Raw genomic sequence first — 25,984 nt, forward strand, 5'->3', positions numbered from 1 at the left:
AGCCATATTCAAGATCCGTTCGTTTCGAGATGCCTGGACACACTGCGTTTGAAAGACTGGGGATCACAGGAAACAGGAAATACAGACAGAGGGGGACAGTTCCAGAGTTGACCTGCTGCATAAATGAAGGACTGGGAGTAACGGTTAACTCTTGCATCAGAGAGTTGGACAGAAATGGGATGAGAGTTTGTTGCTAGACTGGTGCTACGCACACGTCGTAGAGGTGGAGGGATGCAGGCAGATAGTTCAGAGGAGCAGTGGTCATTGAAGCAATGATAGAAAAGATATAAAGATGCAACACTGCAGCGAGGAGACAGAGGTTGAAGGGAGCCAGTAAGAAAAGAGTTAATGAGACGAAAATTGACTCCACCTTACTGAGAAGAGCTGTATGTGGAGAGCCTCCCCACACATGAGAGTTGTACTCCAGACCGGGGCAAAAAAAAAAAAAAACGTGTACAAAGTCAACAACTGTGCCGGAGTAAAGAACGTACGGAGTCGCCTAAGCACACCTAACGTCTAGGAAGCAGATTTTAAAAGAGATATAATATGATCGTTCTAAGATAAGTTCCGAGAGAATGAAACCCCAAACATGTTTAAGGACGATGCAATTTTAACGTGGATAATATTAAACATTAGTGGGTACTCCTGTGGAGTATTTTGTTGGGTTGATAGATTTATGAAATGAGACTTTGATTCATAAAAAAAAAATAATAATAATGAGTTTTACCGCAGTCAGAGATATGAGCCAAGTCACACATTAGGTGTCCCACAGCCTCACCCCTTGTTTGTTCAAGTAACTGATATGGACGTTGTAGGAACCGAATGGAACGGTGATGGGTGGAGTTATCAGCATCTGAGTGGATAGGGTTAGACGTACAGCCTAGAAGGTCCATGATGAATAAAAGGAAGAGAGTTGATGATAGGACAGAGCCCTGAGGAACACCACTGTTGATAGATCTAGAAGAAGAACGGTGGCCATACACAACAGTAGCTATAGAACGACCAGAAAGGAAGCTGTAGATGAAGGCAAAGAGAGAAGAATGGAAATCGTAAGGTGCAGTTTGGAAATTAAAGATTTATGCTAGACTTGATCGAAAACCTTTGAGATGTCAAGTGCGATGGTAAACCTTTCGCCAAAGTCCCGAAAGGAGGCTGACCAGGAGTCTGAAAGGTAGGTAAGGAGATCACCAGTGGAGCGTCCCTCACGGAACCCATACTGATGATCAGAAAGAAAGTTATGATAGGAAAGATGGTTTAAAATTTTACTGTTAAGAATAGACTCGAAAACTTTGAGACACAGGATGTTAAAGCAATTGGGTGATAGTTAGAGGGGTGGGAATGATCACCCTTCTTTGGGACTGGCTGAATGAGAGCAAACCCTTCAGCAAAAAGGAAAGGTACAAGTTGATAGAGAAAGGCGAAAGAGTTTACCTAGGCAGGGTGTAAGCACAGAACCACAGTTCCTGGTGACAACAGGAGGGACCCCATCAGGCCCATAATGCCTTCATAGTATTGAGGCCAGCAATGGCAGAAAATACATCAGCTGAAGAAATTTTAATGTCAGCCATATGGAAGTCAGAGTGGGAAAGTGATGGAGGAACAGCACCGGAATCACATAAGGTTTAACTGGATGAGAAAGTCTGAGAGAAGGGACCTGCTTTATCAATAAAGAAATAGCTACAGAACCATCAGAGTACAAAATAGGAGGGAAGGATGATAAGATGAAGTTGTTAGAAAGTGTTTGACAAGGTGCCAGAAGGAGCGGGAAGAATTCGAGTTGGAGAGTTGAGAGCATTTAGTATGGATGAAATTATTTTAACAGAGCGAAGAACAAACTTAGCATGATTCCAGGCAGACACATAAGAAAGATGTGATTCAGGGGTGGGTCGGCTCCGGTACCTTTTACAGGCGTTCTTGTTGTTGACAGCATTAGAACAAGCATGATTAAACCAAGGTTTTTTGCATAAGTCAGAGGTTATGAGAAAGGAATGTATGCTTCCATGCCCAAGAGAATAACCTCCGTAATACCCGAGGCACACTCAGATGGCTCCCGGCCACGGAAGCAATAATCTTTCCAGGGTAAATCAATGAAATACTGCCTGAGGGCCTCCCAATCAGTAGCTCCAACGTACCACAACGGACGTTTCTTTGGAGAGTTTTCAGGTCGTACCAGAGTGATAGGACAGATTAAGGTAATAAGGTTGACTGGAGGAGCCCAACGGAGGGAAGAGATTAACAGCGTAAGCAGAAGGATTAGTTGTATGCAAGAAGTCAAGTATGTTGGAACTCTCTCCAAGGCGGTCAAGGATATCGGTAGGGTGCTGTGCAAGCTGCTCTAGGTCATTAAGGGTAGAAAAGATGTAGGTTTGTTCACCAGGTCGATCAGTGAAAGGAGAGGAGAGCCAAAGGTGGTGCTGAACGGGGAAATCTCCTAGAATGGAGATTTCACAGAAAGGAGAACCGGAGAGGATGAGTTCCATCGCAGAAGACAGTCGAAGATTTTTATAGTCAGTAGAATTAGGGGATAAGTACACAACACAGATATAATTATTCAGAGAATGACAGGAAAGTCGAAACCAGAGAGTAGAGAATTCAGAAGAATCAAGTTAAGCAACACGAGAGGAAAATAAGTCACTGCATACATATACACAACAGGCACCTTTGGCTTTGAAATCGGTATAGAGAAAGCAGGATACAGAAAAGGGTCTGCTGTCAGTTGCCTCAGATAGCTGAGTCTCAGCTAAGAAGTGAAGGTGAGGTTTACAGGAGGAGAGGTTATATATATATATATATACTCGTATACTTTTTGGAAGCACCGCGTGTATCTATCTATCTATACATGTATGTAGGGTGAGAAGTGTCTGTAAGTGTAATTGTAGTGTTGGAGTGGCTTTGGATATGTGTGTAGTCTGTGAACTAAGTATAATCGGCCCATACAAGCCGAGTGGGTGCAAGCATACTTCATAGTAACCGACACTGGTTTAACCACAACACCCTTTGTGTCCGCCAGTGCAGTACGTGGCCGGGTGAACACTCCCAAAGTTTATGACCCTGGCGGGGCGCGAACCCTGGCTCACCCGTGTACGTTCGTACGAAACGCACACTCTACCATTGTACCACAGAGGCTCCATATATATATATATATATATATATATATATATATATATATATAATGTTAACAATGAAGTGATATGCAATAAATTATGTATAGCAAATGGATCAGTGACAGATAATAAAAACAAACTGTAAAAAGACGGAGAAAAAATATTCTAATACCGATCAAAGCTAGAGAGAACAGTGAGGGGAAGAGAGACAAAAGACTGCTCTATGGTTGAATGGGCGGGAGGGTTGGGTAAGATTTATGGGAGGGCAGTAAATTTACCTTAGGCAAAACATGGACGAAAAAAAAAGTGAAAAAGAGAGACGGACAGATGGGATGGGGATAAGGGAATAAGAAAAAAGGTCAAGGTGGCAAGGAAAAAGACAGAAGAGGGAGATAGGATGGAAAGAATGAAGAAAGATGAGAGGAAAGATGGAAGTGATGGCTATTAATATTTGGACGAAGGGAAATGGCCTAGGGTGGGAAGAAGGGAAGATAGGAAACACGTCGAGAGAGAGAGAGAGAGAGAGAGAGAGAGAGAGAGAGAGAGAGAGAGCGGGGAAGCAAGGTTGGAGAGAATTATGGGTGGGTGAGTCATCTCTCTCTCTCGCTCCTTCTCTCTCTCTCTCTCTCTCTCTCTCTCTCTCTTTCTCTCATTAGAGAAAGTTCGTTCTTTTTTTCATTCAGTCTCTTTCACCCAAAATCTCACTTTTCCTTCTACACCTTTGTACATCCCTCTCATTCACACACTGACATTTATTCAGGTGCCACACTTCAATCTCATTCTGATGTTCGTATAACTGACATTCCATATTTGTGCAATAGGCGCGCTCCACAACTGGACTTCACAATATGTCCCTATGCTTAGTTACAACCGTGGATGCGACTGATATTTATAAATATGTCAGTAGAAGGAAGGTCGTTCTATAATATATCATCGTATAAAATATATATGAGAACGAATGTGAAGATACTTTCTTGAGCTTCACATTTTCCCAGTAATATTGGAATTCAAAGATAGCACCAATATGGCGTCCCACAAATGTGGATTCCACGTTTTGTTTATGCATAATGACGTGGATCGAGTAGAACTCGACTTATCCACATTTTTTGTCTAAGCATATGGTCATTACTTTTAGATGGTAACTCACTTCAGTTAACTTAATCACTTGAATTTGCGCTGTTTCTCACACCCTCCTTATCCACCACAGTCGACCTCTCAGTCACTCACTCCACTGTTCCTTGTCACCCTTACTCATTACCATTTTCACTCAGTCATCCTCACACTCTCATTCTTCTGTATTGTCCCTCGCTGTTACTCAGGCTTCTCTCATTCAGTCTCCTTCACTGTTCCTGACTCTCATACTGACACAGTCTCACATATGTACAGTCAGTTTCACGCTTCTATACTTTCTAGCTCACACAGGAACTTTCACTGCCTCTCATTCGCACAGTCTCTTTCAGTCTCCGCCATTTTCTCTCACAGTTTATCCAGTTTTACCTCATACCTACAATATCGCTTTTTCTCCGAAGCATTCAGAATGTATTTCATTGTCCCTCACTACCGAAATCTCATTCATCCCCTCACACTCTTGAGCCTGCCTAATTTCCCGGACTCATTCACTCTCTCACTTTCATTCACCCTCCTTCACTCTCACTCACGTTCCCACATCGTCATTAAATCGCTTTCATTCATTTCCCCTCGTTGTCATTCACTTGCTTTAACCCTCTTGCACATTACCTGTCCCGAAATCAGAGTGTCGGTAGACACCCTAATTAGGAATGGCTCCAACGCGCCCAAAAGCCTTTAGAAATATGATCCTTCATATCTCCTAAAAACGAAGGTATTAATTTTGTAAATGTATCTAGCCTTAACCCATATACTGTAGTCTTATACCACAACTAAAAAAAAAATAAAACATAACGCTAACACGAAAAAAGAAAAAAAAAAGATTTCTTCAAGTAGGCCTATTCTTCACCGTTTTTCCCCTTTCTTAAACTACTTTAGCTCCAAAATGGGAAACACTATCACATTTATTTTAATATTTATTTGTTTAATGAGTTATTTATAGAGGGGTCTCATTCTTCACTGGGTCAGAACCATAGTAAATATTGCCCGTCCAAGGCCAAAGTCGATAGGTCGGTGACTGAAAAATTTGTACTTTTTTAAACAGAATTAAATCAGAACTTGGCAATGCGAAAATGAGTGAGCAAAGAATGAAATGTTTCTATTATGAAAACAATCAGTCAGATTTTCAGGGCAGAAAGCAGTGTCAAACCGTTGGCTCTATAACTTAAAAAGTTTATCAAATGCAAGTGAATAAGTTTAGGGTTAGCCATAAATCATACTATTTATCATTTGATATTAAAGGACAAAAGGTCAAGGTCACAGTGCAAAGTCAGCTTAAAGTTTCAAACCAATTTCAGCCAAACTTATTGAAGGTGTTAATGGGCATATAAGGAAAATGTATAACAAGTTTGAAAATATACTATCATAGGTCAAGGTTTCAGAGTTTGGTTAAACATTTGGTCAGAGATTGATAGCAAGGCGTGGGTGTTGTAGTTTCCCAGTTCTCACTCTTCTTATTTTCTCAATAAATTTTATAAAGCTCAAGAGGTACTTTATGAAATGTAGTGGAGTTTTGAAAGTTTCAATATTCCCTTCACTAACACGACATACTCAAGTTGATAATTTCACAAAAACCCTCAAAGCATTCCTATACAAAAGCTTCAAACAAATGGTAAAACAAATATCAAGCAAAATCTTTAAATGTATGAACATGTAGGGATGGCAGTACACCATATACTATCAGAACAAGGTCGAGGCAGTAAAACATCAAGATGAAGCATTCAGAGTGCAACACCCGCGCGATACAATCGGTGTAAACGTATGCCCACACGCTGAGCATCACTTTTTTTTTTGGGGGTGGGGGGAGAGAAATAGACGTGTAGACGCGATGATCTGAAGCCTTTTCACCACCTCACATCTGCTGTTTACAGTGTAATTTGTTATCACTATTCTAAACTGATGAGCGTGTGTTAGGACACGATATGTTCACACTGATCATATGGAGGACATTAACACCAAATTTTTGACCCTCCCTTAGTCCCTCGACCTTTGACAAATTGCTCTCAAAATCAAATAACGTCGTCTTTTACTGACTTTAATTTACCCACCAAGTTTGGTTCAGTTCGAATCGAGAGTGTTTAGCTTCACCCGACTTTATACCTTTAACTTGTCGTTCTGACAGCTGCAATTTCATCCTCGGCTAACTTTAAAAACTTGTGCCAAGTCTCACACCACATTAAAACTATCTGAGTTGAAGGCTGGACGTTTGACCTTGGCCTGTAAACGTGTACTGTACCACCGAGTGATTGCCCTGAAATCTGATGCAGTCTACTTTTTCTTTTCTCTCAACCCTTGGAACAAGTATGGTCTCAAATGGATCAAAACAGTTTGATTCGATCCTTGTCCTATGAACACTGACCATTTTTTTCCCCAAAATAATTTCCACGTCCTCTAACAATCCTCAAACAATACAACAAATTTTATGTAATTCAGTCTGATGTGTCTTCCATAATCTTATTAAGACAGACATTTGTCAGACAATAAACATGTACAAACACAGCATCCTAACACTTAGGTGTATGGGTGTAATGAGTCTTAATGGGCGAACGACGATACGAAGTCTATCTATCTATCTATAGCCCGACGCCCTAATCCCGCAAAGGGTGGCCGGAGACAAAACGCCTCCAAGTCACTCTGTCACCCACCATTTGACTCCCCTCCCCCCAACTCACCCCCCCCTCCCTCATATACCTCTCAACTCCATCCCTCCACCTCATCCTCGGTCTACCCCTCCTTCTCCCTCCCTCCACCTCACCTACATACACCCTCTTAGTCAGTCTTTCATTCTCCATTCTCTCCACATGTCCAAACCACCTCAGTGTATTTCTCCTAATCTTTTCAACCACATCCACATCTACCCCACAACGTTCCTTCACTTCTTCATTCGATACGAAGTACAGCACTAAAACTGTCTTATTTCTGAGACTGTTCAAGCTTCACTGGATCTACAGTCATCTCTGGAAAGCATATGAAAAAATTACAAGCATTATGCACATGAGTTCGGTAAAAATTCCCCACTATAGTGCCGAGAATAAGAACCCAAATTAACAACAAAGTAGTTATATCAAGACAGTTGAAGATACATCACAGCTCCAAACATTTTTAAGCATGTGAAAAAGAAGTAAATGTTTCATACGTGAATCTTCTCATAACTCGACACTACAGTGCGAAAATGATGACAAAAGGCAACAAACTGAACACTTAATGTGCTATAATGGAAACGTTAAGCCTGGATCTAAATGCGCCTCGTCTCTTGTTGTGGGAGGGGATATTTCCAAAAAACTGCTTGTTTTCAGACCGTCATATTTCAGTAAGTACACTACCTAGAGCATTCGAGAAAGGGACCAAAATACACGACAATATTTCGACTCTATTGCAAGTATCGTCAGGTGTCCGTGTGGGTTTAATGTGGGGCGAGGAGGTGAAGAAGAGAGAACTTTTGGGGTCGCAGAGACGTTGCATCAGGATGAATGTGTGAGTCAATGGCCAGAATGGCCTGGCCTTGCATGCCTGGGCAGCCTGGGTAGGACGGGGCTGCCCTGCCCTCATCGCCCTTAGCCCCAGAAAACCTTCCCTCTCTTCTTCACCTGTTCTCCTATTGTCGCATATATGAATCATCACACCCTGTATCCCACGTGCAGCTTGACCAAAACATTTGCCCAATATTGCTGGTGGTCTGAGAGTGTCACTGGGCCCTGCAGAATGAGGGAAGGACGAATACCAAGCATTATACACTGCAGCACATAGCAGATGCCACAAGAGATCACATTCATTTCACTCGAACACGTTTTATATACTGAAATTTTACTTCTAAAAACTTACGTATAAGGAACTTATTTCACTAAATTCTTACTTCACCACAGGAAGGGCACTAATTTTTATGTGCTTATTCTAGTCACAGCACTAATTTTCTATGCAGTTTTATTCCATATCTTCTAATAAATTACATATAAGGCTCCAACTTCACTAAGTTCTTACTTCACTACAAGAATAACATTGATTCCTGGTTAGTTATTCTGGTCATGACACTTACATACTATTTTTTTTTAAGGAGTTCAACAAAAGAAGGAAAAACAAATTTAATAAAAAAAATATTCTCTACACCACATTACAGGTATCCCCACTTCATTAAAAAAATAAATAAATAAATAAACAGTTGGACATGAACTGCTATTGGTTGAACTTTGGAAGAAAACTGTTCTAGGAAAGCTAGTTCCGAAAAGATGCAGTTCAGGTAATAGAAAATTCGGGTAGGCAGAAGTTTTACGACATGGCAATATAACAGTCCAGTCATGAGTGCTACTAGATTTCCGTTAAGCACGGGGGAAGGCGGGGAGTGGTGGTCATATGGATGCAACTTCATCTGAGCAATTGCAACAAAAGTATCTGTAAAATAATGTAAGGGAGTCAACATTCCTACTAAATTGTAGGGAAGGTGCTTCATTTGAAACTTAAGGGTTTATTTTATTTCTTTCGGCTTTGTTCTAAATTTTGTCCAGTTGTTTTAGTGCATCCTCTCCACATCCACTCCACAAGGATGGGCAATATTCCAGCTGAGAGTGCACATGACTTGTAAATTATAGCCAACTGCTCGTCGGTGAAGTAGTTATTATACCATGTACTCAGAGATCAACTTCTTGTTTTCTGAGTATGTGGGTCTAATATTGGGTTCTTTCTAAGACCGGGTCCAGAGTATGTGACCAAAGGAAGAGGGCTTAAGAACACAGGCTAACCAGTCTTACATGTATATTACCCACAAAGAATACAGTGACATGGCACAATACACTATGATAGATTACACACACCATATGAAATATAAGGATCTGAGTCTGGGACTAGTGGGCTGGAAAGGTAACTGCAGGTGACGCCCAGGTGTGGGAGGTGTCTCGTCGGGTGTGCGGTCTCTGAAGAGGCGCGGGACCACTATTTTACTCTTGATTGTTGGCCGAGGCCTGCTGGGTGGTGTAGAGGGACGTCTTTCACTGAAGGGCCTCCGTCAGTGTGTCGGCCCTTGGTGCTGGGGCCTAACGGATCTAGTAGGCATGCTTCCTGGCACCTGCCCTTGGTGGAAGATGGTTCGCCAGCTTGTCTAGGGAGGTCTCGACCAGGAGTTCTGGGGGCGTCCCTCTTCGTCTGGTGTCTGTGGTCTCGTCTTCATCGGGAGTCTGACAGGGGCTGCCTGCAGTCTCTTCAGAGGTTTCCTACAATCTTGTCTCCTTTGGGGGTCTGACAGTGACTGGTGACTTAGGGGCGCTGGTTGTAATGAGTGTACCCCAGGACTCACTCTAAGGCCAGTCCAGACCTCTTCCAGCAATGACTCTGCTGTGAGCCTGCTCTGCCCCCTGTGGTGCAGGGAGAGTGAGAGGGATGTCCCGCTCATCCTCTGGAGTGAGGAGAGCAAGGGTCATGACCCTCTATAGGTGCTGAAGCTTCAGCAGATCAGGCCTGCACAGTGGGTGGGGTCTCCCCGGGCAGGCACAGTGGGCACTGCCACGGTTCTGCCTGTAGGGTGGTGTGCTTGAAGGGCATGTCCTTTCCTTGAATTTTCCTCTGCTGTCCTAGGCCTCACAGGCAAGATCCGCATAGTGGATGGTGCCTCCCCAACTGGCACGGTGGGTGCAGCCATGGTTCTTCTAGGCACTGGGAGTGCAGGTAAGAGAAGCATGGTGGGCATCCTCTCGCCAGCAAACACAGTGGGCGTCACTGCGGTCCTGTTCAGGGCTGGAGCTGCAGATGAGGGAAGCATGGTGGACATTCTCTCCCCGACGAGCTCGTTGGGTGTCATCGCGGTCCTGCTGGTGGCTGTAGGTGAAAGGAACACGATGGGTGTCCATTCCCCAATGAGCACAGTGGGCGTCGTCGCGGTCCTACAGAAGGCAGTTGGTGAAGGGAGCATGGTGGGCATTGTCACAGTCCTACTGGGGGCTGTAGGCAAAGGGAGCACGGTGGGCATCCTTTCCTTGATAAACATGGTGGGGGTCATTGTGTTCCCACTCGGGGAGTCCGCTGGCACACTGATCCTGCCTCAATTCTGTTGAGCGCTGGTCCAGGTGGAGGGTAATGCAGCAGTACAACACTACCTCTAATCGATTCCGCTGAGGGGAAGAGAGACGCATGGTGGTTGGAAATGTATGTCCGTCTTGTCCCGATCGCTTGTTCTCTTCTCACGCCTCCATATGATCTCCCCTTGGTACTACCTCATACCCATCTCGTATTTCAGTAGTTGCTGATTATATACAATAATTCAAGTTTTTTTTTTTTTTTTGCTGTTATAATAAGTGATTTAACATGAGAGGTTCAGCTGAGGGTATTGTTAAGTGAAACTCGGAGAAATCAATACTTCTAGTGATAGAAATCTTAGGTAAATTGAAGGTAATATAGGAATGAGACAATATCTATCAGTAATTTGTATATATTTGGTTATCTTAGCATTAATTGAGACAATGATACTTTGTCTCCATCCTATGATTTTAGATAAATTTTGATTTATGGAGACTGCTGTACTGAGTTGTGAATTACAGATATTAAATTATGTGAACGGGATCTTAAGTATAAAGAAACTATGAAGCGTTGAGTCATCTGCATATGAGTGAATGAGGTTATGGGTGACAGAGAAGAAATTAATATGAATTAGGAATAGGGTCAGAGCCAGGAGTGATCCTTGTGGCATGTCAGCATTAATCGAGTGGAAGTTGGTATATACATCATCTAGTTTTACTCTTATCTCTCTGTCACTGAGATACGAGGAAATCTGTGGAACAAAAGGTGATAGGCCATAGCAAGGGAGTTTGGGTAGCAGGGAATGGTGCCACACTGTCAAAAGCTTTAGAAATGTCAAGGGTTACTGCATGGGTATCTCCATGTTGGTCAGTTGACTGATGGATGGTATGAGTCAAGAGACTGAGTACATCAGCTGTGGACCTTCCATGGCAATAAGCAAACTGTATGTCACTAATTAAGATGTTGGATTCATGATGTTTAACAATGTGCTTAATAATTACAATCTCAACTACTTTACCAGAAAAAGTTTTGATAGCTATTGGTCAGAGGAACTTCCTTTCTTCAGGACTTGGTAGACATTTGCGTCTTTCCAAGAAATCGGTAATGAAAAGGCACTGATGCTTACTCTGAAAAATTTAGCTAGAACAGAAGGAAGTTCTGAGGAACACTTCTTCATGGTGATTGGAGGAATTCCATCTGGACCTGGGGCTTTGTTGGTTGGTAAATTGTCTAGGATGGATTTTATGTATCTAGTTTATAACTTGAGTGGAGGAATTTGGGAGAATTGAGTTCTAGTCCAGGGACAATCTTGCTAACTTACTCTGAGGTACAAATTATGGCAAATGTACTAGCAAGGATGTTCACTTTTCCATGTGGATCATTTATAATGTTGCCATCTGAAGATCTTAGTGGAGGGATGGGTAGAAGTTGTATTGAAAGAACTCATAGTTGACTAAAATACTCTATTGCCATTAGGATTTTTAAATCCACCATGTCCCGTTGACGTACATATACATCTGAATGTATTGTCACTGCGATTCCTGTTGACGTATATAAATGCACTGCAATTGCAAGGTCCGTCATTCACATATTTTTAAAATTTTGCATGTGATTTTCGGTACGTATACACGGGACACCTTCCTCTATCCGATGCCAGGCGGGCTCAGATGAGCGATTTCTCTATGAATTTTTGATGTTTCTCATAAAAAGCAGAGGTTTTAGGAAAAAAAATCTAATATCTGCTGGGATTGTGGGAGGTCACTGGTTAAAAATCTGCCGGGATGGAGTGGGTTAAACGTTTGGATGCTTGGTCATAAAGTAAGTTTGATTTAGTGAGATTTATCACTGTTTTTGCATGATTTCTCGCTATTCTGAATGACTGATGAATTCATTTTTTTTTTACCCGCTCCGTCCCTTTTGATTTTCCACCACTGACCTCCCCCAATCCCGACCAATTTTGGAAAATATTTGTTTTGGCTCAAACCTCCACTTTTGGTAGAAACATCAAAAATTCATAGAGAAATTGCTCACTTGAGGTTTAACCCCTAAACTGCGGGATTGTTTTGGCTTGACTTGCTTGTCTCGTGGGCATATTTGCGCTCCGACAGACTCTCTAAAAATATTTGCCAAAAATCAGTTATTAGTCCTAGAATATTAAAATTAAATATGCATATGGCATATAACTTCAGCTTTCTCCTGGGATGTTTATTGAGCCTTTGTCTAGTATCGTAGGACTTGTGGACACCTCTGAAGTTGGGTAACGAAGTCTCCACTTTACACTTCCCGACAACCCATAATATGATTATCACAGCCTGATATTATCACTAGAAACACTATTCTATGATTTTCAAATAGTTTGGAATCCATACTCAAAAAAAAAAAAAAACTGTGAAAGCAATGAAAATTACTAGCGCGTATGACCTTCCCATTTGCGCTCGTTCGCCGCTGGTGTTCTGTCATTTATTATTCATAAAAACACTTACACTTTGTATTTCTATTACTATATAAGACTTATATATATCTGCAGTCTTTATCCGTAAGTTTCCTTCAGTAATAGTAGTTTATTATCACTGTAGGCATTCAATTTCTCTTTCAGTAAAATATGTAGCATTCACTTTCTCATCCTGTATACTATGGTCCTTTCACCGCAAGAAGTCCGTTCAGGGTGGGGCCCACCTGGTGAATCACCTCTAGCGATGCTGCCAAATCAACTATAGTACATGCCTCTCTCTCTCTTATTTCCCATCTATGTGCTATTTGAAGTTGTTTTTTTTATATTCTTTATATAGTAAATGAAGTTATATAGTACACTGAGTATCAATTTTTAGAATTATAACAACGATTTGAATGAATTCTATGACACGCGGCAGCGCTTTTTTCCAATGTTGCCACGCTGTGGTCGGTGAGAGACCCAGGGTCACTCCCTGTCTAGCCCCCACCCATGATGGAAGGTCCCACAACTCCCACCCGCTCCCGCTCGAGAGTGCTGCATATCAGGGAAAAGGAGTTGATATACAACGTTAGCAAGTATTTCTCAGAAGAAAAGGCTTGTAATGGATTTATAATCCCTCCTTCAAAAGCATCTGCTCGCACTGCGAAAGCCACCAACGTTTCCGAGAAAACAGTTCAACGAATTTGCTCGAAACGGACACTGACGTCACCAGAACGGCCTATGTTTTTATCACCACGGAAGAGGAAATGTGCTGCACCTGTTACGAGTCTTGACGATTTTGATAAATGTGCAATAAGAAGAATAGTCTTGGGATTTTATGAAAGGCATGAAATCCCAACTCTGCAAAGAATTCAAGAAGACCTTAAGGCAAAAATATCCTTCAGTGGCGGCATAACCTCCCTTTACAAGATTCTGCGGGAGATTGGCTTCAAATATGCCAAGGTTAATGGCCGCAAATTCCTAATGGAAAGAAATGATGTTGTGGCTGCTCGCACAAAGTTTTTGCGAGAAATAAAGCAAGTAAGACAGTCCTCCCATAATATCGTGTATCTGGACCAGACTTGGGTGAACCAAAATTACACGGTTGGAAAATGTTGGACAGACACCACATCACCACAAGCCACTGGAGTACGACAGCCAACAGGAAAAGGAAGTCGTCTGATGATTCTTCATGCTGGAACGAAAAATGGCTTTGTAGACAACGCCGAGTTAGTGTTCCAAGCCAAAAACGACGGGGATTATCATAACCAGATGAACTCAACACTTTTTGAGGAATGGTTCAGGAATCAGTTGTTTCCAAACATTTCACCAAACTCGGTAATCGTGATGGATAACGCTTCCTATCATTCTGTCAAGCTTGAAAAAATTCCTACTTCATCATGGAGAAAATCGGACTTTCGGGACTGGCAGATAAAGAAGAGAGTGTAGCCCCAAGATAACTTATGTAAAGCAGAGCTGCATGAGCTTGCCAAGAAGTTGGATATCACCACAACCTCCGTAATCGACAAGATTGCGGAAGAAGCAGGGCATCGGGTTTTGAGATTACCACCATACCACTGTCAATATAACCCGATTGAGCATTTGGGCTCAGGTGAAGACTCATATAGCCAAGAGGAACACCTTTAAAATGGCTAGCCTTAAAGTTCTTGTCAAAGAGGCTATGAGTCTTATCACACCAAAAAGTTGGATGGAAGTAGTGCGACATGCCGAACAAGTACAAGATGAAGATGCACAACAAGACATAGCAGCTGAACATTCCGTAGAGTCATTCGTCGTCAATATAACAGAAAGTTCTGATGACGAAGAAGATTATGATTAAAGATCAGAGAGAGGATTAGGCCTACAGGGGAAACCTCTTAAAAATAATATGCGCCTAGACTTTTACCTCATAGGTGGTGTGGAAAAAGAGTTGAAAATAAATAATAAATATATACAACATATATATATATATATATATATATATATATATATATATATATATATATATATATATATACATATATATATACATATATATATATATATATATATATATATATATATATATATATACATAGAGAGAGAGAGAGAGAGAGAGGGAGAGAAACAGGTGGAATGGGGGTAGGTAGGGAGAAAGTGATAATCCGATAATTGGTGGTCAAACTGGCACGTCGCACTCGGGGGAATTCCAACTTCTGCCACATCCTGAACGGACTTCTTGCGGTGAAAGGACCATAGCGTTGAGAGCGAATCTGTCACTTTCACTTTCACATTCATAACTCCCAGTATTCATATGTGCTAGAGTGAAACTTTCACTTTCATTACTCCTAGTATATATACTCGTATTCTTATATTACTACTCATTTACATTTCTATTTACATTCTCTATTTTATTTACATTATTTACATTTCTATTTTATTTACACGATGTTATGCACTGTCACTTGCAGGAACTTATAAAACTATATTCCACTGTTCACTTATATTTACCTTCATTGCTTTCACTTGCTGTTTACACATTATTTACACATTATTTACAATTCCACTTGCACTGTTTTACTCACCGGAAAGATCATAGTCACTGTCCATCATTTTCATTGATAAATTAGCTAGTTCACGTTCCACAGCAATCACTTAGCCCTTTGCCCCTTTCCTCACGAGGTTTAGTAGGGGGTAGAGGTCACAGGGCCCTTTGCATGGGGCTAAAAAGCGGCGGAATTGGACAGGCTCGAATCCGACGTGGTTTCACCTTGAAAGACGACAGCAAACTGAATACAGTGTGGTGGCCTAGGGGGAATGCAATGCTGCCAATGTCAGCGTGGTGACAGCTGCTAATATATACGCTTTGAAATGATTGGCAGGAAATCTAGACAATACATAATAAATTAGGTAGTTCCAGGTGAATGTAAATATCACTTAGGCTTCTTCCTTCCTTTCTTATATATATTTTTATTACTAGAATAGATTATACGGCATATTTCAAGGGGAAATAAACAGCGAAAATTAGCAAACGAGTGCACGTGAGGTGTTGACAGGTGGTAATTAGCCAATTCCAGGTGTATGGCATTATCACTTACCTTATTTCTTTTTTGTATATATTATTTGGTATAAGAATAGGGCATAGGGCTTATTTCAATGGATGAAATCAGTGGAAAATTCCAGGGAGGATTTACTTAGCGCAGCACGGCCGGGCAGGCGAGAGGAAAGGGTAATGGAGGGGAGGTAGGGAGGGGAGTCAAGAATGGGGAGAAATGGCTAAATTGTCAACAATGGATGGGAGTACAGATGAGATTAGGAGTGCTGACTAGTGTTGGACATTGGCAGTACTGATAGATGATACAAGCCACCACTTGAAAGCCTGGGTGAATTCAAAATAACACAGAATCATGAAAGTGACGGCCCGCCGTATGATCCCTTGCTTTCAAGCATCATGAAAGTGACACCCCGTGGTTAAGGGGTTAAAATACTCTATACAAGTAGCAGTACCCCTTACCTTACTGGGTTTTCTATCAGGCTGGCTCCAAAGAAAACAAGTTCTATGGGAGGGTAACTATTCTACACCACTCATAAATGGTATTTTTTTATTTGGTACGAATATATATGTAGTTCGAGAGTATATTGGTTTTCACACAGCAATGTAGGCAATATAAGCATTGTTTCACTCACAAACACATCAACATAGCTGACCTTTTTTGGTGATATTACCTGATCATCATTGCTGACTGTTTCTTCCTCTAATGCTACGTAAACTTTGTTTTCCACATGGTCATCGATTGGGGAATCACTCTGGCCCTGAATTTCGTACCATGGCACGACATGTATTTACTGGCTAGGTCACTGCTAACAGGTGCATTACTGAGACAATGGTGTGTAGGGGGGAAGGTCATGCGGGGTAAGGCATTGTCCCTGCCTGGCATCTTGTAGAGGAAGGTGTCCCGTGTATACGTACCAAAATTCACAAGTGAAATTTGAAAATTGTGCAAATTCGGGACCTTGCAATTGCTGCGCGTTTATATACATCAATGTGAGTCACAGTGTTAAAACGTGTGGATTTATATATACGTCAATGGGAGTCAGCATGTTAAGTAAAAGTTATATGCTGAGGACTTTGGGGTCGTTGCTCTGTCACAATTGCTGTCAAAACATTTTGGAGAGTCTGATATTTTAGTTAATTGTTGACTTGACATAAACAGTTTCATACCAGCTTGAATTAAGTCATTAACCCCTTAAGTCCTAATCGCATCAATTGATGCGATTTGAGTTTTATGCCAAAATGCCTAATCACATCAATTGAACGCGGCCTGTAAAAAACTGTGGAGAGCTTGCTCCACCTTGATTATGACGTACATGGCTTCAGGCCAATGAGAACTCGCCCCTGATGTGGCATGAGGGGGGATTGGACCAACCTGGCCAGTGGGGGGCACCCCCCTCTCGGCCACCTCCATGCCACCCTCTACTCCACTCCCTCACACCTTCCTTGTCCCCCATCACTCTCCCACTCCTCCATGCAACGAGTGTCAGGCCTGATGTACGTACCTGTTTCATATTATTTCTACTTCTTCCCAAATTTTTACACCTCACTCTGTTCATTTCTCACTTCGTGCCTACCAGTTTCTGTACGTACATCGTTGGAGAATGCTATATGTTGTACTACATACGACGCATCTTAGTTATTTATTTATTTTTTGATTCTCCCTACCTGCCCAGATTAGTGCCTCTGAGTAGTGTCTGTCTGTGTTAGTTTTCGAAAGACTGTGAGTCCTTGTATTGCTACTCCATGCACCTGTTTCATCTTCCCACACATACACACACACCTGTTTTCATGGCTGGTGTGATAAATTCTAATGAAATGGAGAGTTTCCACAAGAGAATTTGGTTGTTGCCAAAACTGTGATGATAAATGTGATGAAGTGTAATGATAATGTGATAACTGTAATGGTGTGATAAATGTGTAACAGTAAGTCGGGACAGTAAAGAGATCGGAAACAAATTATTCTTTTTTTTTTCTTTCTTATGCATACATTTATAGCATTATTCAACTCTATTTTGATGTCCTTGATGGTTATAAACATTTATATGCGTCTGTGTTAGTTTTTGAATGACTATGAGGCCTCGTAGGGCTACTCCCCACACCTGTTTTAGCTCCCCACACCTACATACACACCTGTTTGTATGGCTGGTATGACAAATCCCATTGAAATGGAGGGTTTCCACAAGAGAATTTGGTTGTTGCCAAAATTTTTCTCCCCAAGTACCACCAAGGCCTTGTAGGCCTACTCCCCACACTAGTTATCTCCCCACACCTACATACACACCTCTTTTCATGGTAGATGTTACAGAACACACTGAAGTGCTTTCTTGTCATGCGAAAGACTGGTTATTTCCAACCCCCGTACCTATAGGCCTACTCTCCACAGCCTACTTTATCTCCTCACAGTCTAATAATCTCCCCACACCTACATGCACCTGTTTTCATGGTTGGTGTGACAAAACACTTTGAAATGACCTGTTTCAATAAGAAAAATAGGTACTTATCAAAGTTTTCATGTTTTCGATTGTTTTCGAGGGGTAACTATCATAAACTTTTTTGAACTTTGACGCGCGATTGTGCGGTAACCATTAGGCCTATAGGGGTACTGATTGCGTTGCCAGGTGTGTAAATTCTTCCTTTTTAGCCAGAACAGTCAATTTACCCTTGGTGAAAGTCGCCAAAACATCCCCAAATTGCGGTTGTGGGAGGTACCCTGCCTGGAACAACTGCGGTCTTAAGAGGTTAATATGGGACTGTGCAGAATTGATGTCAGTGGAGAAGAAAGACTTCCATTGAATATCAGGAAGATAATTTCTAAACCCATCCAAATCTACCCTATCAAAGTGCAATCAGGTCACCCTGACCGGTTCTGAATGTTGAGGTTTGGGGAGACTGACTACAGTAGAAAGGCTTTGATGAAATTGTGGTCAGAGGATCCAAGTGGTGACAGGACCTCTGTCCTGTATTGATCTCAGTTATCCAACAGACAGGCGTTACGTTCAGGATTATCTGGTATTCTGCTTGATTGTTTTATCAATTGCTTCAGATTAAATGATTATGCAAACATCTCGCATTCTGGACAAGTATCATCAGTCATGGCAGAATGCAATAACCACTCTATAATATGAATGGTAAAATCACCGAGAACGATAATTTCTGTGGTAAAGGTGAGGTTAAGGTTGGTCAACTGTGTGGATATGAAGTCAAATAGGCTGGGTTCTGAAGAATCATTGGAGGAGCGATAAAGTTTCAGATGTATTTCTTAATATTTAGGCAATTTACTTTGTGTAATGAATAAAGTTAGCTGATTTTTTTATTTTAATAGATAATGAATGGAGGAAGGAAAAACAGGAAAAAAAAAGTCTATGTGCCTTAAGGCATCCTCCATTCATAAAATATTTATAACAACTGGATTTACATTGAAGTGGATTAAATGTTTGTGGGAAGCAACTCCCAGGAAGTGAATTCTGGGGATAAATGAATTTTGATAAGAAGAGGTTCTGCACTGCAGGGCAGTGTGAGTTCATGGGCGGTCCCAGCTGCACGAGTATTTCGGGAGAAAATGTGAAACCACTTCATCAGAGCACTGACGGTAAAAATTTCGATAAAATAATGCTAAAGAAGGAACATCTCTACATACTGATAACGGAGGAAGGTCCTGTGTAATGGCAGGATTATTGATTAATCTAGTGGCTTTATTTTGAATTTTGTCCAATTACCTCAGTGCAACTGCTCCACATCCACTCCACAGTCGTGAACAATATTCGATCTGAGAACGCACATGACTTTTCTATATTGTGGCCATCTGCTCATCAATGAAGAACTCACGAACTCTGTATATAAGTAATCATTTTTTAAAAGCATTTTTAGCAAAGGATTTAAGATAAGCTGTCCAGCTTAGGTTGAGGTTTAGAGTAACACCTAGGATATCAATTGTAGTGGATATGGGAATACTGACATCATTTAAAGTTATGTGAGAGTCTGAGAAATTTTTTCTGTTGGAGAAATTCATGTATTTAGTTTTCTGACCATTAAATGAGATCAGATTTGTTTGTCCCCATTGATTAATTTTAGAAAGGTCCTGGTTCAGAGAAATTGCTGTGTTTATTTGGGAATTTATAATGTCAAATTGTGTAAAGGAGGTACTAAATGTGAAAGAACTATGAAGGGTCGAGTCATCAGCGTAAGAGTATATTGGGTTGTGAGTGACAGATAGAAGGTCATTTATATGAATGAGAAAGAGGGTTGGCGCCAAAACTGATCCCTGAGATACGCCAGCATTTATGGAATGAAACTGAGATAAATTCCATCTATCATGACCCGTATTTCTCTATTATGAAGGTAAAAAGAAATTAGAAAAACCAGTGATGCAAGGCCATAGCGTGACATCTTAGACAATAAGGCCTGGTGCCACACTTTGTCAAATGGTTTTGAAATATCAAGTGCTATTGTGTGTGTTTCACCGTGTTGGTCTATTGTTTTGTTAATCTAATGGGTAAGAAGGCAAAGATTGTCTACAGTTGAACGTTCTTGTCTAAATCTATATTGCCGATCATTGATTAATATACTGATTTCTAGATGCTTGACTCTGTGTTTGTTAATTAGTGTCTTGAAAACTTTACCGAGAACGGAAGTTATTGCAATTGGTCTGTAGTTTGATGGACCAGAAGTTGTCCCTTTTTTAGGAAGAGGATGGATATTTGCTTCTTTCCAAGAGGCTGGAAAACTTGAGGTATGGACGCATAAGCAGAAAATGTTGCCAGTACAGGAGCTAACACTGAGGAGCAAGTATTAGGTAATACTGAAGGAATTTCATCTGGACCAGTAGCTGAGAGATTCTGTAATACAGCTTGTACGTATCTGGTGTGAATCATGAAAGGAGCTATTTGAGGGGAATCAATATCAAGTACAGGAATATTATGATATTCTGTATTTAGGGTTGAGTTTGTTGAAAAAATGTCAACAAGAAGGTTGGCTTTTCCACGTGGATCACTTACTAGATTTCCACTGGGGGACTGTAAAGGAGGACTGGAAGAGATGGTAGTGAAGTTAGTTTTGAATGAATTAAGGGTTAACCAGAATATTTTGCTATCATTTGGCTTGTTTAGTAGTTTGTTAGCTTGTCTATGTAGAAAATTTGATTTAGAAAGATTGATAATAGTTTTGGCATGGTTTCTGATATTTCTATAATAGTTAATGGCTTCTTTGGTTTTGGTCCTTGTATAAATGTTATAGGCTATTGTTTTATGTTCTGTTACTCTAGCACAATTGTTGTCAAACCACTTAGATATGCTGGCCTACTCTCTGTGTAATGAAAACAATGAAAATGTTCAGCAAAGGGAGATAGTCCGGAACTGGTCCTGAGGGCTGGCAGCTTGTCATCCACTTCAGGAGTACCGCCCATTGTTTGCCTTATCTTTTAATAATGTATGTGCAAGGCACTGATTTATATTCCTACTTCACTACAGTAACAATACTCCTTTCTATGTGGCTCTTTTGGTTCCCATTCTTTTTATCAATGCCATAGAGTTCCTTCCTTTTACTGCATACATATATTGCACATTATTTTCTATAATATACTTCTCTAAATGACTGTCAGTCATTAAGTTGCTAACAGCACTTATTTTATATGTTAATATTTATTGCCTGCCTAGCGAGACGATAATGTAATCGCCTGCATCTGTGTGTCTGTATTTGTGCTTCTATGTGTGTCTGTCGGTTTGTTGCCAGAATGTCACAAAATCATGCGGGTAAAATGAATCCAAACTTGTGGGCAGTATCCAGAAATATCTGTCTTGTTATTTAATAATACTGGCGAAGCTGCGATGAGATTCGTCCGATTGAGAGAGGATTACAGACCTACTGTAGTTTTTTATGGACAGGAACGCAAAAAGGCACTGGAAAAGCGGTGGGCCCAATCCTAAGATTCTTATTGATTTCGGCAAACTGCGAATACATGCCTCTGATTACCATAGGATTATTGATGTAGTTTTTTTTTTTTTTATTATTATTGACGGCGGATAATACACATTCATGGACAAATGCTTTGGCTTTCATGTCTTTATTATTCTATAACATTTATGTTTTCTTAGGCTTGTGTATAAATTAACACTATCTACACTTTTTTACACAGTGTTGTCTAGTACCACACCTTAATGTGGTAATGGAATGAGTAGTCATGGCACAGTGCCACCTTGCACTAATTGCACTCCTATTGAGTCTCTTTATGTGCCTGCTGCCATCTCTGAGTGTACACCTCCGGACAGATATTTGTGATACACGGTAATCTGCCACCAGAGGTCAGGGGGCGGATGCATAACGCGTCCCTGTAAGGTCCCTTGAAGGGCTCCGCCGATACGGTCCCTGTACGATGGTCGTTGTTTTGCTATGTACTAACAGTGCTCCCACCATCTTACGGTGACCGTAAGGCTAAGGGCGGGGAAAGACTCGCTGTGTTTGGGGGAATTTTTCCCCGCTCAGCTGATGGTCGCTTTGTCCATTCACAAAGCAGGATGCTTCTCTGGCTAGGTGCTTCAGCCAATCATCGTGTTTGGTGACACTGACTCTCAGCTGACAAGAACTCAAAAGTAAAACAGAGGACAGGCTTGAATGAAATACAGTATATGAAGTGTTTGTCAGTTTGGTAAGTGCGTGAGCAGAAAGCATTACTCACATTATTACCAGCATAACTACTCCTGCTGCTGCTTGTTGTGCAGCAGTACTGTACATGACTATTATACAATAATGTACGAGTATATTACTTTCAATATACTGTACAGACTGAATTCCTCTTACATTTAACATTTCAACTGTACAACACTATTACGACATACTGTGCGTTGTGCAAAACTAAACTGACGCTGCTGTACACTGTACAGTAATGTACCTGACATTTTATGTCGAACAAAGCACCCTAGAAAAAGCACCCTGGGGTGAAAGCTCCAGCAAAGAAAGTAAATGTGTAGTTTTTTGTTTGTTTGTTTCTTTAACAGTAACCTATCCTGACCTAACAACCTAAAGTAACCTGACCTAAGGTAACTGAACAGCCTAAGCTAAGCCATCCAGCCCAACCTAACCAAACCTTAACCAAACAACTTGACCTCACCTAACAACCTAACCTTAACTAACAACCTAACCATACCTAACTAAATAACCTAACCTAACAGAACGTAGTTGAACAAACATAATAGCCACATAGAACAAGCTAACCTAAGCCAGCAAAAAAAAAAAAAAAAAAAAATCAACCTGACCTAACAAACTAAATTTATCTAACCTTAACCTTGGTCAGAGATTCTCACACTGTTCTCAGTCATTCCTCACCTTTGCCACAAAATACTGAATAAATTCCTTTCTAACCCCCAAGAGGGGATTCCATCCTTTCTTGGAAGTTTTGAATAAATATATACTCAAGAGTTAATCTTAAATTTTTATGGCATGGAATTTAGTGGTTTTAGGGAATTTTTTTGTATATTCTGGGAATATTAAGATTTTGTACTTTTACGTAGGCATAACAATTATGTGAGGATTCAGATTTTGTCCTTACTCATAGAAGGCAAAAATTAAAAGCTAAAAACCATCAAACCTAACCAACATAACGGGTTTTTATGACCGTTTTGGCTTTTTTTTTTTTTTTCATTTAATTGCCCCCTTGAAATGTCAAAATTCCCCTTGCCCTCTTCACCCAACTATAATATGTTAACTCAACATAACCCTAAACTTAAATTAGCCTAGCCTAATAAATTAAGCTAATTTTAACCCACCCCATTCTAGTAATAAACTATCCTAACTTAAATAACCTAAATTTAAAATAATCAAGTCTAAGCTAAAAGTAATGAAAGCTTAACCTAATTCTTAAACTAACCTAGTTTCACCTAACACTCACCTAACCTTAAATTTGCCTAACCTAAGTTTAACAAAGCTAACCTTACCATTACTCAGTCCAAAAATAAACAAACCTTACCTAAAAAAAAAATAAACCTAATCTAATCAACATTTAAACTAACCTAACCTAACCCAATTCTTAAACTAACCTAACCTAATCCAGTACTAACCTAACCTTAAATGAGACCAAACTAAACTAAGCTAACCTTACAATAATCCAATCCACAAATAAACAGACCTAACCTAACAAAAACTAACCTAATCAAACCTAACCTAACCTTGATTTAAAATTTACCAGACCTAACCTAACCTAACCTAATCTGTCTTGAAACTACATTGGAAAGGGGATTTTGTTCTAGGGACTTGACCTATTAGGCTGTTCTCCTAGAGGACCTTCTCCTAACGATGTACACTACTGCACAACATATTATACTACTCTACAGCACTACACCTTACACTATTTCACACTGACATTGCTGTACACTACTGTAGACTCCATCAAAGCACACTATAATTTTCTACCAACCTAAAGCATATATTAATACTGTAAAACACTAATTTATAGTACTACACAACACTGATGAGCGTATAATACAGTAGAACACTAATGAACACTAATACTGAAACCACTAATTTACATTAATGTACAATTCAGCGCACTGTATATTGTTGTACAGCACCTCTATAAACTGCCCAGTATGGTGAAATAATTCGTTTACACGAAGATACGGGAGACGTTAAGGGTGGTCCGTCCCACCCTTAGCAGCGATCGTAACTCCAGCTCCCGTAAGGTGACTAAGGTCTCCGAAAGTGTTTTGTGCATGCCAACATCCAACGCCGTTCCCTTTTCCTCCGCCCGTAGCTAGTTACGGGACCGCAACTGCGTTAGTGCATCCGGCCCAGGGTAATAGCACACGTCTACTCCCCCTAACTCCCCCTCCTTACCCCCACTAAAACACTGATTTGTTAGGCGGATGGATCGGAGATATGAAGCTTCGCTCACTCTCACGTCTTGCTGCATGTAATGTTACTTTCATTTATCTTACTATTAGGTGTATCAAGTGCACAGATTCATCTTAAGTTCTATGAGAGGTGATTATATCGAAGTTTTAGCAGATTTCAATACAATGATCTTAATGTATAGAGTCTGGTTTCCAAATATTTATCCAACGTGTTCTAAGCAACAGACTAAAATCCAAGTAACAGTTAAAAGTTATATGGCCAGATAAGTCCCTCTCTTGCCTTGTCATGTGGACAGCCACATACACACTCACCTATTTATCCACCTATCCTCTCAACCCATCCAACACAACCCACCGACCTCACCCCTGCCACCCACCCAGCCCATCGATCCCTGCTATCCACCCTGCTAACCCACGAATGCCATACACGAAGTTCACCCAATAATGCCACTCAGCACATTCACTCATTCAATTCTCCATCCTGAACCCATTCAGCCACCCAACCCAACCACCCACTTAGATCATCCCGACCACGCAATCGTCTCAGCCACCCTGGCGACCAACGGTGCCCACTCACCCTGGCGACTCACCTTGCCCACACATGCCAACAACCTATCTTGCCCACCGACCCCTACAACCTACTACCACCACTCACAAATTACACCCACCCTTCCCACTCACGAATTCCACCCACCCCGGTCACCCAACAATGCCATCCATCTCATCCATGCACACAACCCTTCCACCTCTCCCTGAACACTCCCAGCCCACCCTCACTCTGCCCATCCACCCATCCTGTCCACCCAATCCTCCTACCGACCCACCCGACCATCCACCCTTCTTACCCAACCCCATTCACTCCACCACCCCATTCACCCATTTGAACCCGACTTATCCATCAAACTCATCTTATCCAAACCTAACTTACCGACCCCTCCCCGACCACCCACATATCCAGCCACCAACCCACCCAGCCCACAAAACGCATCCACTCACTAACCCAATTACCCCTCCAACCCACCCAAAACCACTGCACACACCACACCCAACAACTGTCCCCCCCCCCCTCTCCACCATCACCACAGTCCACCCACCCTGGCGATGCACCGAACTACCACACCCACGAATCAAACTCATCAACTCCACCCACCCAACCAACTGACACACACACACACACACACACACACACACACACACACACAGAAACAAAACATGCATAAACAGACAGCCAGACAGACAGACACACACACACACACACACACACACACACACACACACACACACACACACACACACACAGAAACAAAACATGCATAAACAGACAGCCAGACACACACACACACACACACACACACACACACACACACACACACACACACACACACACACACACACAGGGAGAGAGAGACTGACACAGTAAGGGCGCGCCCACACGTGTGCTCAAGCAAGT

At 41.3% G+C, this 25,984-nt stretch overlaps 1 pseudogene; it reads left to right on the forward strand.

The window, feature by feature from the left end:
- Positions 1-13,932: 13,932 nt before the first annotated feature.
- LOC145393678 (uncharacterized) lies at positions 13,933-14,500 on the forward strand (annotated as a pseudogene).
- Positions 14,501-25,984: the final 11,484 nt, after the last annotated feature.

Source organism: Coenobita brevimanus, chromosome 3 (genome assembly GCF_032717465.1).
Source record: "Coenobita brevimanus isolate Jiangsu-jjx chromosome 3, ASM3271746v2, whole genome shotgun sequence".
Classification (NCBI taxonomy): domain Eukaryota; kingdom Metazoa; phylum Arthropoda; class Malacostraca; order Decapoda; family Coenobitidae; genus Coenobita; species Coenobita brevimanus.